Here is a 10,298-nt window from a genome sequence, read left to right on the forward strand (position 1 = left end):
AACAATTCACATTAAAACTACACCGCAATACCATTTTTCACCTGTTAGACTGGAAAAGGTCCAAAAGTTTGGTATAGCCTTCCATGGGCAAAACTTCAAGAAAGCAGGAGCCGCGTGTGTCTCCTATAAAATTGGAGACGGGGAGACTCCTCTGTAGGGTAAGCAGCTGATAGCTCTCCACATGACAAATGCACATGCCCTCTGAGACAGCAAAGCCAATTTTAAAATATTGTTCTATATTGTATCTCTGGTAACAAGATAATTCACTGCAAAGTTATTCTTTAAAACAAAATACTGGAAACATCTCAATATCTGTCAATAGAGGATTGGTTTTAAAAAATTAAGTAGTATACTGCATACATACAGAGAAATAGTATGCCTGAGGAAAAGCAAAAAAAAAAAAAAAAAGGAAGACTGAGGTGCTCATACATATACAGATGTGAAAAATCTCAAAGACCCACAGACCAAGAAAACGCACATAGTATGATGATATTTGCTCAAGAAAAGTGGAAAAATATAGACTATTTTTGCTCTCATTTAACTATCTCATTAATTGCTTAGAAATTAATCACATTGATTCCCCGTGTGGAAGAAAACTTGACAACTGTGAGACAGAGTTCGGAGAAAAAAATGTTTTCACTGTAAATCATTTTATATTTTTTGAGTACTTAATTATATAGGTACATTGCCTATTCAAAGTTAAATAAAACACTTTAAAATTATTATGATAGATGCCTCATAAAACTAAAAAGTTTACTTCAACATCTATCTCACAAAATGTAACAATAATCATCATAAGCTGGAAAAAAACTCCTACAATATAAATTTCTATTCAGGAAAAAGTACATTTTTTAATTTAAAAGAATATATAAGTAGACTTAAGAACAGTATTTGCTCATTGATTATTGACTGTTCCTAAAAATGATGCCTGTGGGGTGCTTGAAGTTGGTTTATAACAGTGAGCATCTAGAAATTGATTGTGTATACAAATCCAAACTTCGGTATCCTGCCATCAGCTGCTGTGGTAGCCATGTAATTCACTCACTAGGAGCCCCCTCAGGGCAGGAGAGGAGCCAATTTCCTTATTTCCTTGTTCATCTGCCACAAACCAGCAAAACATGACTAGACCCATGATAAAGATCAACCCTCAGCTTCACCTGTATTATTATGGAGATTGGATTTTCTTTAAAGATGAGAATCAGGACCACATTTTAAGCAAGTGTACATATTTATTTTGAACACTGGGCAATAAGAAACTTCCCTGATTTGAACTATAGCAAGCTATTTGGGGAAACTATAATAGTGGGAGTACTGTCCAGAATAGTCTAGTCAGCCACTGCCAGAAACGAAACTCCTCTTTGTACATTTCTGAGTGCATCCCAGCAATATAATTTTTTGACTTCAGAGCCTCCTTTACATCTTTCATATCCTATTTACAAATAAATTCATTTGTAAATTATCTACATTGACTTCTTTAGTAATAAATTATATATAAAACCTACACAAGAAACAGCAATACTTTTAAAGATCAAGAGATAAACATATATAAAAGTTTTAATATTTCCTTCCTACAGTCCAGCATCATGTTCTCCTTCTGGTGCACACAACCTACCATAGAATATCAAAATTAAATAATTTAGTAATTTTGTCAGAATTTTCATACTATTAGAACTTTTGTTTGTGAATATAATTATAATTAATATCCATACCTGAACCAATAAGATGACCTATTTATCCAAAAAAAAAAAAAAGATTTCATGATCCTGAACTACACAGAAGGCTGTGTTCTACATGTTTTGAATGAAATAATGATTAAGAACTCCTTATCCTTGTCCTTAAGGAGCAGAGAACTTAGAAGGGATGTTGCAATCCATGTTTTTATGTAAAATCTGTATTACCAGGAACTGATAACTATTATATACTCAAATGACTTGCAGTTTAGAGGGAAGATTAAAGGGCATTTCAACAGGAATCTTCAAGAAAGACATGACTGAAAAGGCTAGGTTACATCTTGTCTTTGAATCACAAGAAGAATTTCAACCAGTGGAGGTGGGTGTGGGCGGGTCATGGTAGGCTGCCATGGCATTCTACATGGGGAGAAAGGCAGGAGCAATATGGTAGAATGATGAGGGGTGTTCAAAGAGCAAGGAGAGGTGAGCTGGAAGTGTGAACTGGGAGTCAGATCGTGGAGGACCTTGAATTGCTGGCTAAGGATTTGGGTGTTTACTTAACACTCATTAAGAAAGCTCTGAAGAAGATGTAATGGAATTGAAAGAATTCTAAAATAAGAGTTAGGACACCTGGTTCTAGTGCTACTTACAGTTATTTGATATCAAGAAAATTAATCTCTCTAAACCTCATTTTCTTTCCTAGATGAAAGCTTCTTTCATCACTGATATTCTATAATTCCTCAAGGACTTTTGAGCTTGTCTTAGCATAAGCTGGGATCTGGTTAAAAGTATATCATAATAATCCAGAGGTGGGTAATGGTGGTCTACACTAGGGAGGTGGCAATGGAAGAAGTCCATGGTGTCCACAACAATGGAACAAGGACTGCCCTGCTACAGGCTTTACTTAAGAAATTGTCCAAATAAAACTGGAAAGGAAGAAAGAATATGAATGACATTGCCAAGATCTTACCCTGGGGCATAGTGAGTAACTGGAAACAGGGGGACAGGAGAGAGAAATGCAAGAGGATTAAAAAATTGTTAGCCTACATTATCAAGAGAATTTCGGCAACATTAACAGAGGGATTGGGATTTGAAAAGGAAAATATTCTAGAAGTAGGAGGTGATGACAGTTTGCAGGCTTTTGAGTAGGTAGGAGATTGTCTGGGTCAAAATCTCCAGCAAGGAGCTGTTAACTTGACGTGATAGATTTGAGTCATCCCCCCAAAAAGGGAAAATTCAAGATCAGAATTATAAATAAATGTTTCCAAAGAGTTTATAAAGACATAGGAAAACGCTCAGGAAATATTCTCAAGGGGGAAAAGAAACAATATATACATTTTGGTTGCAATGTATGTACATATAGGTTCACAGATAAAAGGTAAAACCAAAATAATCAAAATATTATTATTCAGTCTACATTATGAATATATAAGCGAATTTTATTCTTTATACTTTTTTCTCCCAGTGTTCTATAATGAACATACATTATTCTTATAAACAGAAAAGAAAAACAGTAAAAAAAGAAATGCAAAAATAAAAGTGATGATCAAAAAGTTTCTATTAAATCTTGATCAGATTTTTAACACAAATGTCTCTGAAAAAAAGGTCTGTCTCAGAAATGCTTATACTGACTACAAATCACAGTTCATGAAAGTCCAGTGGGACACAAGGCAAGAATTAATTTTCTCAAGACTACACGGTTCCAGTTATAAACAATGGGCTATTTATTCTTACATTCCTAGTAGAATCAGGTACATTCTACCTGTCTTCTTCCATAACAGGCGTCTGTATTCTTAAAAGAGAAATAGAAGTATATCTGGACATGGAGAAAACCTTTGAGGGAGAAAAGATAACTCTAAGTGTCAAGGTAGAAAACTTGAGCTTCAACAATACAGGACTGCCCCATTAAAATCACTCCATCACCAAGCATTAAAACTGAGACTTCAGTTTTAATTTTATGGTTTAATACATGTTGGCAGCATCTTTTCTCTTAACCCCTGACAAAAAACTATATCAAATATAGGAGGGGTCTTAACTGAAAAAAGAGACACTGTTATTAAATCTAGAATTAAGCAACCTAATTTGTTGGGTCAGATGTAACCAAAGTATAAAAAAAAAAGTAAATATATTGGCTTTGTCTACTCAGAAACTCACATTTATGCTAACATTAACTATAATTAGCCTAGAGCAGAATATAGCAGCTAATCAACAGGATACAGGATTCCAGGATTCCTCTGAAATTGGTTAGTATTTTTCCTTCCTAGCTATCTGGAAGGGAGCTATTTCGGTTACACCAAGTGGCCTGAGACATTCATTTCTCCTAATGAGAATTCTCCTAGGGCCACTTGGATAAGGATAAAAACATAATTGACCCATGTGATGTCATGAATAAAAAGAACAGACAGTGACAGGAACAAAAGAGAGGTCATTCCTTATATATCATTTAGGTGGGAGGCAATTAAGGTGCTAGGTGCTCATCTGCAATTTCTTAGCCCAATGGGAGTGATCACTGGGTCAGCCTAGACTGTTGATCCCACATCTGGAGCACTAGAGAGTAACGTCCAGCTGAGGACTGAATCTAACTTAGAGCAAACCTCCAGAAAGAACTATAGTTGCACCATAATTGACTTTCTAATATCCTCTGCTTATGATCTCACTAGGGTACCAGAAAACAACATAGCATATTGAAAGGAACACAGGTTTTGAAACTACAAAGACCTGGATTTAAATTCCAGTGCCACCATGTGACACTTACCATATGACCTTAGACTAGTCATTTAACCACTTGGAACCTGAGTTTTTGCATCTGTAAAAAATGGGGGGAGAAAATTTTACAGGGGATAAGCATGATAACTGAGATAACCACCTACAAATACTGTAACTGTATCAACTCAATATTAATATAGCAAATTGCCTTGTAACAAAGAACTCTTGTATTAGTCAGGTTCTCCAAGGAAGCAGAACCAATATGAGACAGATGAGAGAGAGAGATATATATATACATACATACATACATACATACAGATACATAGATAAATACATAAGCAGATAGATACATGGAGAGAGAGAGAGAGAGAGAGAGAGAGATTATTAAAGCTGAGAAATCCCAAGATCTAAAGCAAGCAAGTTGGATACCCAGAAGAGCTGATGATACAGTTCCAGTCCAAAAGCCAACAGACTTCAGACCCAAGAAGAACCAATATTTCAGTTTGAGTCCAAAGGTAGGAAAAGACTGATGTTCCAGCACAAGTAGCCAGGTAGAAAGAGATTTATCTTACTTGGCAGGGTGTTAGCCTTTTTGTTTGATTCAGGCCTTCAACTGATTGGATGAGGCCCACCCACATTGGGAGGACAATCTCCTTAACACAGTCCAATGATTCAGATGTTAATCTCATCCAGAAATACCTTCACACACATACCCAGGATAATTCTTCACCAAATATCAGGGCACCCCATGGCCTACTCACGTCGACACATGAAGTTAACCATCACTACAAAATCTTAGTGGTTTCCAAGAAGAATTCATCCTCCTTAAACCAGTGGCTACCCCAGGCATGATCTCACAACGATGGTGGACATGCATGAGAACATGTCCATTTCATGTACAAGCACATTTAAGCATCTGTTCACATCATGTCTGTTAACATCAGATTAACTAAAGCAAGCCACATAGCAAATCCAACATTAATAGAACGTGGAAATATACCCACCTCTGGTAGGAGAAACTGCAAAGCCACAGAACAAAGGGCTTGAATACAGAGAATGGCAAAAACTGTGGACAAATAATACAATTTACTATGGTAACCCATGCCAGGAACATGTTAGATAGTCAAAAAATTTTACTTGTGTGCCTTTCCAACTCCCTCCACCCCAGTTCCACTTGCTGTTTTCCAAGAATTTTCCCATCCCTCTATGCAATGTTCTACGTTGAATACAAATATAATATTTTAAGGAATTAAGATAATGCTATTAATAAGAGAATGCTCTTTCACTCTATGGAAAGTTTCACATACCAGGCAAGATGTTTCCTTAACTGACCCACAGTACCTGTTAGTTCATTGCCCTAAGAAGTTTTACAATCAATTAGGAATGTACAGTGTGTATAAGTAATTTACATCCTATTCTTCAGTGTGTCCTACTTCACACTTGCCTGTTTCAAATTTCACCTGCTGTTATTTTGCTCAATTAACTATGCTCATTCCACAATTATCTAATCTATTTAGTATGTACTAAGAGTCTTTAAAGCTCCTTTCTCATCTTTGCCCTGACTAAATAATTTATCATCTGGCACGTTAACCGTCAGGCCATTCAGCCCAGCTTGTCAGAAACTTCTTTGAAAATATGAACATTTCAAGTTCCAGTGTAGAAGGCATGGATGTTGTACAATTAATTTCTTTTCATGCTGTGACTTGCCGTTTTCTCTTCCTTGTTTTGCTAATCTCAACTCATTTTAAAATCCATGATAGAATTTTAAGTCTCACCACAATGCTGCCAGTTTCTTTGTGTACTTCTTTATGGAACAAATATGAAGATCTTATCAAGATATCAAGAGTCACAATTACTTGAGGCAACATGAAAACCACTCATAAAGAACTGAAGGGTTCATGTGGAATTTTAATCTTTAGAAGCCAATGTTTAACAGGAAGATGGGTATTTAACCCTTAAGATGTCTTATTTCAAAGGAAGAACACTACTTTTATTGCCTCTTCTAGGATCTATCAGGCCCTGTATGGATGTGCTCACTTTTTTCACTTTAATTCTCACCACAACCTTACCAAATTGTTACTGTTATTTCTATTTTACAGATGAAAAAAAATGTATTAACCACAAGGACTCGACCAGGGTTGTCAGCAAAGATGTGAAATTCCTAATGGTTGATTTCAAAGTCTGTCTTTCCTCTAAACCTCACTTAATGGCTCTTTCTCATTCTTTTGTCTATGACTCTTAGTGATAAAGAAAATTTCTCACTATTACATAGCTATATTGGGTATTATATTTCAAAAATAAATTGAAGCAAGAGGACAAAGCACCAGGTTTTTCAAACTATACTCTTCCCTTAAAAAAGAAAAAAAATGCATATATATACATAGATATATATATAAAATATGACTTCCCATGGGAGAGTTCCCCTCCCAATTTGAAAATCAATCCTTTATAATATTAAAATTAGTTCATGAAAATTATCTCCCCTATACCAGTCTCCAAATTCACTAGGCTTATTTACTGTTCTCACCATACAGTAACTCCGGACATTTCTGGTCTGACATTTCTATTAGTAAAAAATTTTGCATATCCATCTCCAAAGCAAGTATATTGATTTATACATTATTTACATGGACTATTTTGATCCATATGCTAAATTTTTCATAAAGCTAATGTTTTTCTTGTTTTCAGGAAACAAACTTAATTAGAAGTTTTAGTATCTTTTCCTCCACGTCCAGGTGGGAGCAAGGGTAGTTAGAGACCAGTGCTGAATCATAAGCTCCTTGAGGTCCTCAACAGTGCCTTGTTTGCCTTTGACTCTGTGAGATTGAGCACAGACCTGGACCATGCTAGGCATGGAACTGAGGCTTGTAAGATGAACAATGGATGATGGAGATGACTTTTTAGGAAAAGATCAGAGCCAAGCCTTTGTTGTACTTCTCTAGCTCCAGAAAAATACCTTTTGTCAAGAGCACATTGGGAAAAAAAAATTAAAGAAAAGAACACATCAGGCCTTACATTCTTTCCTCAAATAATCTGAATTTTCTCATGAAATGAATCTGGCTTGCCGCCATAACACTCAAATCTCCACTCTAAGATGAAATGGTTCCTAGGAAAGGGCACTGGCATGAGACTTCGAGATTTGAGTTTCAGCCCTTTTACTGGCTTAACTTCATGCCTTTGCACAAGTCAATCCAGCCCTCTGAGTCCCTTTTGTACCAACTATTACAGAATCATGGAATGGATAATTATGAATAACACTGCAGCTATACCATCTAAATAAAGACTGCTTGTAATTTTTTTCTAAAAAAACGTTATATTGTATATATTCAAAGATTTATATTATATAAAAACCTTGAAAAAATAGTTACTTGAACTAGTCTGAGACTGAGAAAAAAATCCAAAAGCTATTCCTTCTTCTCTGTATTCCTCAGTAAACAAGCAAATTATGCCCAGAGGTGAGTAAGGATGTGGCTAGGTCCAAACATGGTTAAGGGTTGTAAGAGGTACCATCCTTCAGCAACTCCCGTGTAAACACACTGTGTAATAAATTCCCAACTGTTTCCCCATGAAGCCTACCTTTGTGGTAGAGTCTCTAAGGAGAGATAAAGACAATCAATCTAAGGCTAACAGGTGATGCAATAAGAACCAAGTCATAAATTTATTTGTTCTGGTCTGTTTCTGTTCAGGGAATGGATGCAACTTGATTAAATTACAAAAATGCTATTATAGGAAAAGACAAATAAAGGAGCATTGGGGTTAGGGGAGGAGAGACTCTTTCTTAGAGTAGCTGAAAATTTCCATTTTCCAAGAAATAACATTTATTTATGTAATTAAATATATCATGTAAATCGTTCTGCCAGACACACATTGTATCTAAAAATCGCCTCTTGGGGTTTTGTCAGACTCTGATGTCTCAAAGCCCACACTAATGTGAAGGATTGAAATAAGTTATGTTGAATAAATAGAAAATTCTACCATCAGATGGCAATTTTCTGTCAGAGATCTGCCCTTTATCTCTTGAATTAGATCTAGTTGCCTTCCCAGAAATAAGCATTCTTATCAGAGATTGAAGTAGTCCCAATACAAAAGAAAAAGTTTAAATGCTCTACAGTTTCACAAAGCAACCTTCTGACTTCCCAATATTTATTACTTTGACAGAAAGTAAAGTGTACATTTTAATACGTATTCAGCAGGATGAAAATAGAATCCTTAATTTTTTTTCCTTCGTGTAATGGTTTGCTTAAGGAAACTCCACAATCAAATGTTCTCTGTAAGAAAGGCTGCTTGCTGGACAATCTCCTGGTGAATAAAGTGGATTGGGGGAGATTTTCCTTCACAGGAGCAGTTCTATGGCTTTTTTTCTCATTCTACAGTGTTTCCCACCAAGGATGTAAGACTCAGAGCAAGGAATGCCCAAAGCCAGCTTTTGAGCCCCTACTAACAGCCACGTGATCTCAGGGAGGTCATCTGAGTGTGGATAAGACAGCATTATTCCCTTTTTATAGCTGAGTAAATTGAGGCGCAAAAAAGGTAAAATAACTTGCCCAAATCCAGATAGCTAGCAATGACCAGTGTCTGTTTACCCCAAAGCTCACTATATCATGCTAGCGTGTGGACAACCTGCTGATATCCTGAATGCTCCAGTCTTGTTTTCATCTCAACAGTGATGGAATAAAATAGAATTCCTCCAGACACTCCTGTTACCTCATATAAGATTAACCCTTTACTCTTGATTTGACTTTACATTGTGGGAATTTTTTTAATATTTAAAATTGAACACAACTTTTTTCCTCTGAAAACAAAGCCACACGTCCTTAATGAATCATGCACCCACAAAATGTTTAAAACCAGGAAAAGTGAGTTACCCAGATGTATAAAGAAATCTACTCTAGTAATAACTTTCTCCTTAAGAATTTACAGTGTCTTCATATTTATCATCTCATTCCTTATAACATCTTTCTATAAAACCTAATTACCACATTTCATGATTGGTCATAGTTTCCAAAGACAGCTATTTCTAAACTAGCTCATCCAAAGAAACCACAGGAGGAGAGAAAGATTTATTTCATTGTCTTAGCTTTAGCACAGGCTTTTCCTAAATAAAAACAACTGAAGAATGGAGAGTACTTGTTCTAGTTGAATGTAATTCTAACCAATACCTATAACTCACTAGCTTTTCACAAAGTGCTTCTTTCCATTCTCTCACTGCTGCCTGCTCCCTCCTTTCCCTCAAAGAAAATTTGGACAGATTCTAGAGTCATAATCAAGTAAATTTCTCCATCATTCTCACAACATACAATGCAGACACACATGTGCATGCATGCACATACTTATTTATTTATTTATTTATTAGAAAAGCTACAATAATATGTCTTTCCTTACTAAAGGCTGGTGATTCTGCAAGCCAGGCAAGAAGAATTTGTCATTTTCACTAGGATTCCACAAGTTTTGAATTTCTCAAAATTTCCTTTCCTTAAAAACTAGTGAGTAAAGCAACACATACAGTTATATAGAAAAAAAAAATACTGCTGTCCATGCCTTTAAACATAACTAGACTAGTAATTAGCCTCTGAATTTGATAATGAAATTAGCCTTAGGAGGTTACACAGGTACTCATATTATTCAACATGTCCTTAGCCAGCTCAAGCATAAATTTTCATGGCATTTAATAGATATTCACTGCAACAAGGGAAAAGGGATGGAAAGAGATATCCTCAGAGTCTCAAATAAAGAGACTAAGATCTACCCAAATGCACAGTTGTGGCCCCGCTGTTGTGGATCAGATTTACCTGGAATAAGAGGCCTTATTATGGCGTCCAAATGTAACCATTTATTACCTCAAAGCCTGGTTATCTACACCTTTGTACAGGTTATCATATGAGTAAAAAAAGATTTTCACCACTTGTTATTTTACCTTATTAT

This window comes from Mesoplodon bidens (assembly GCF_964165515.1).
Source record: "Mesoplodon bidens genome assembly, chromosome: 5".
Lineage (NCBI taxonomy): Eukaryota > Metazoa > Chordata > Mammalia > Artiodactyla > Ziphiidae > Mesoplodon > Mesoplodon bidens.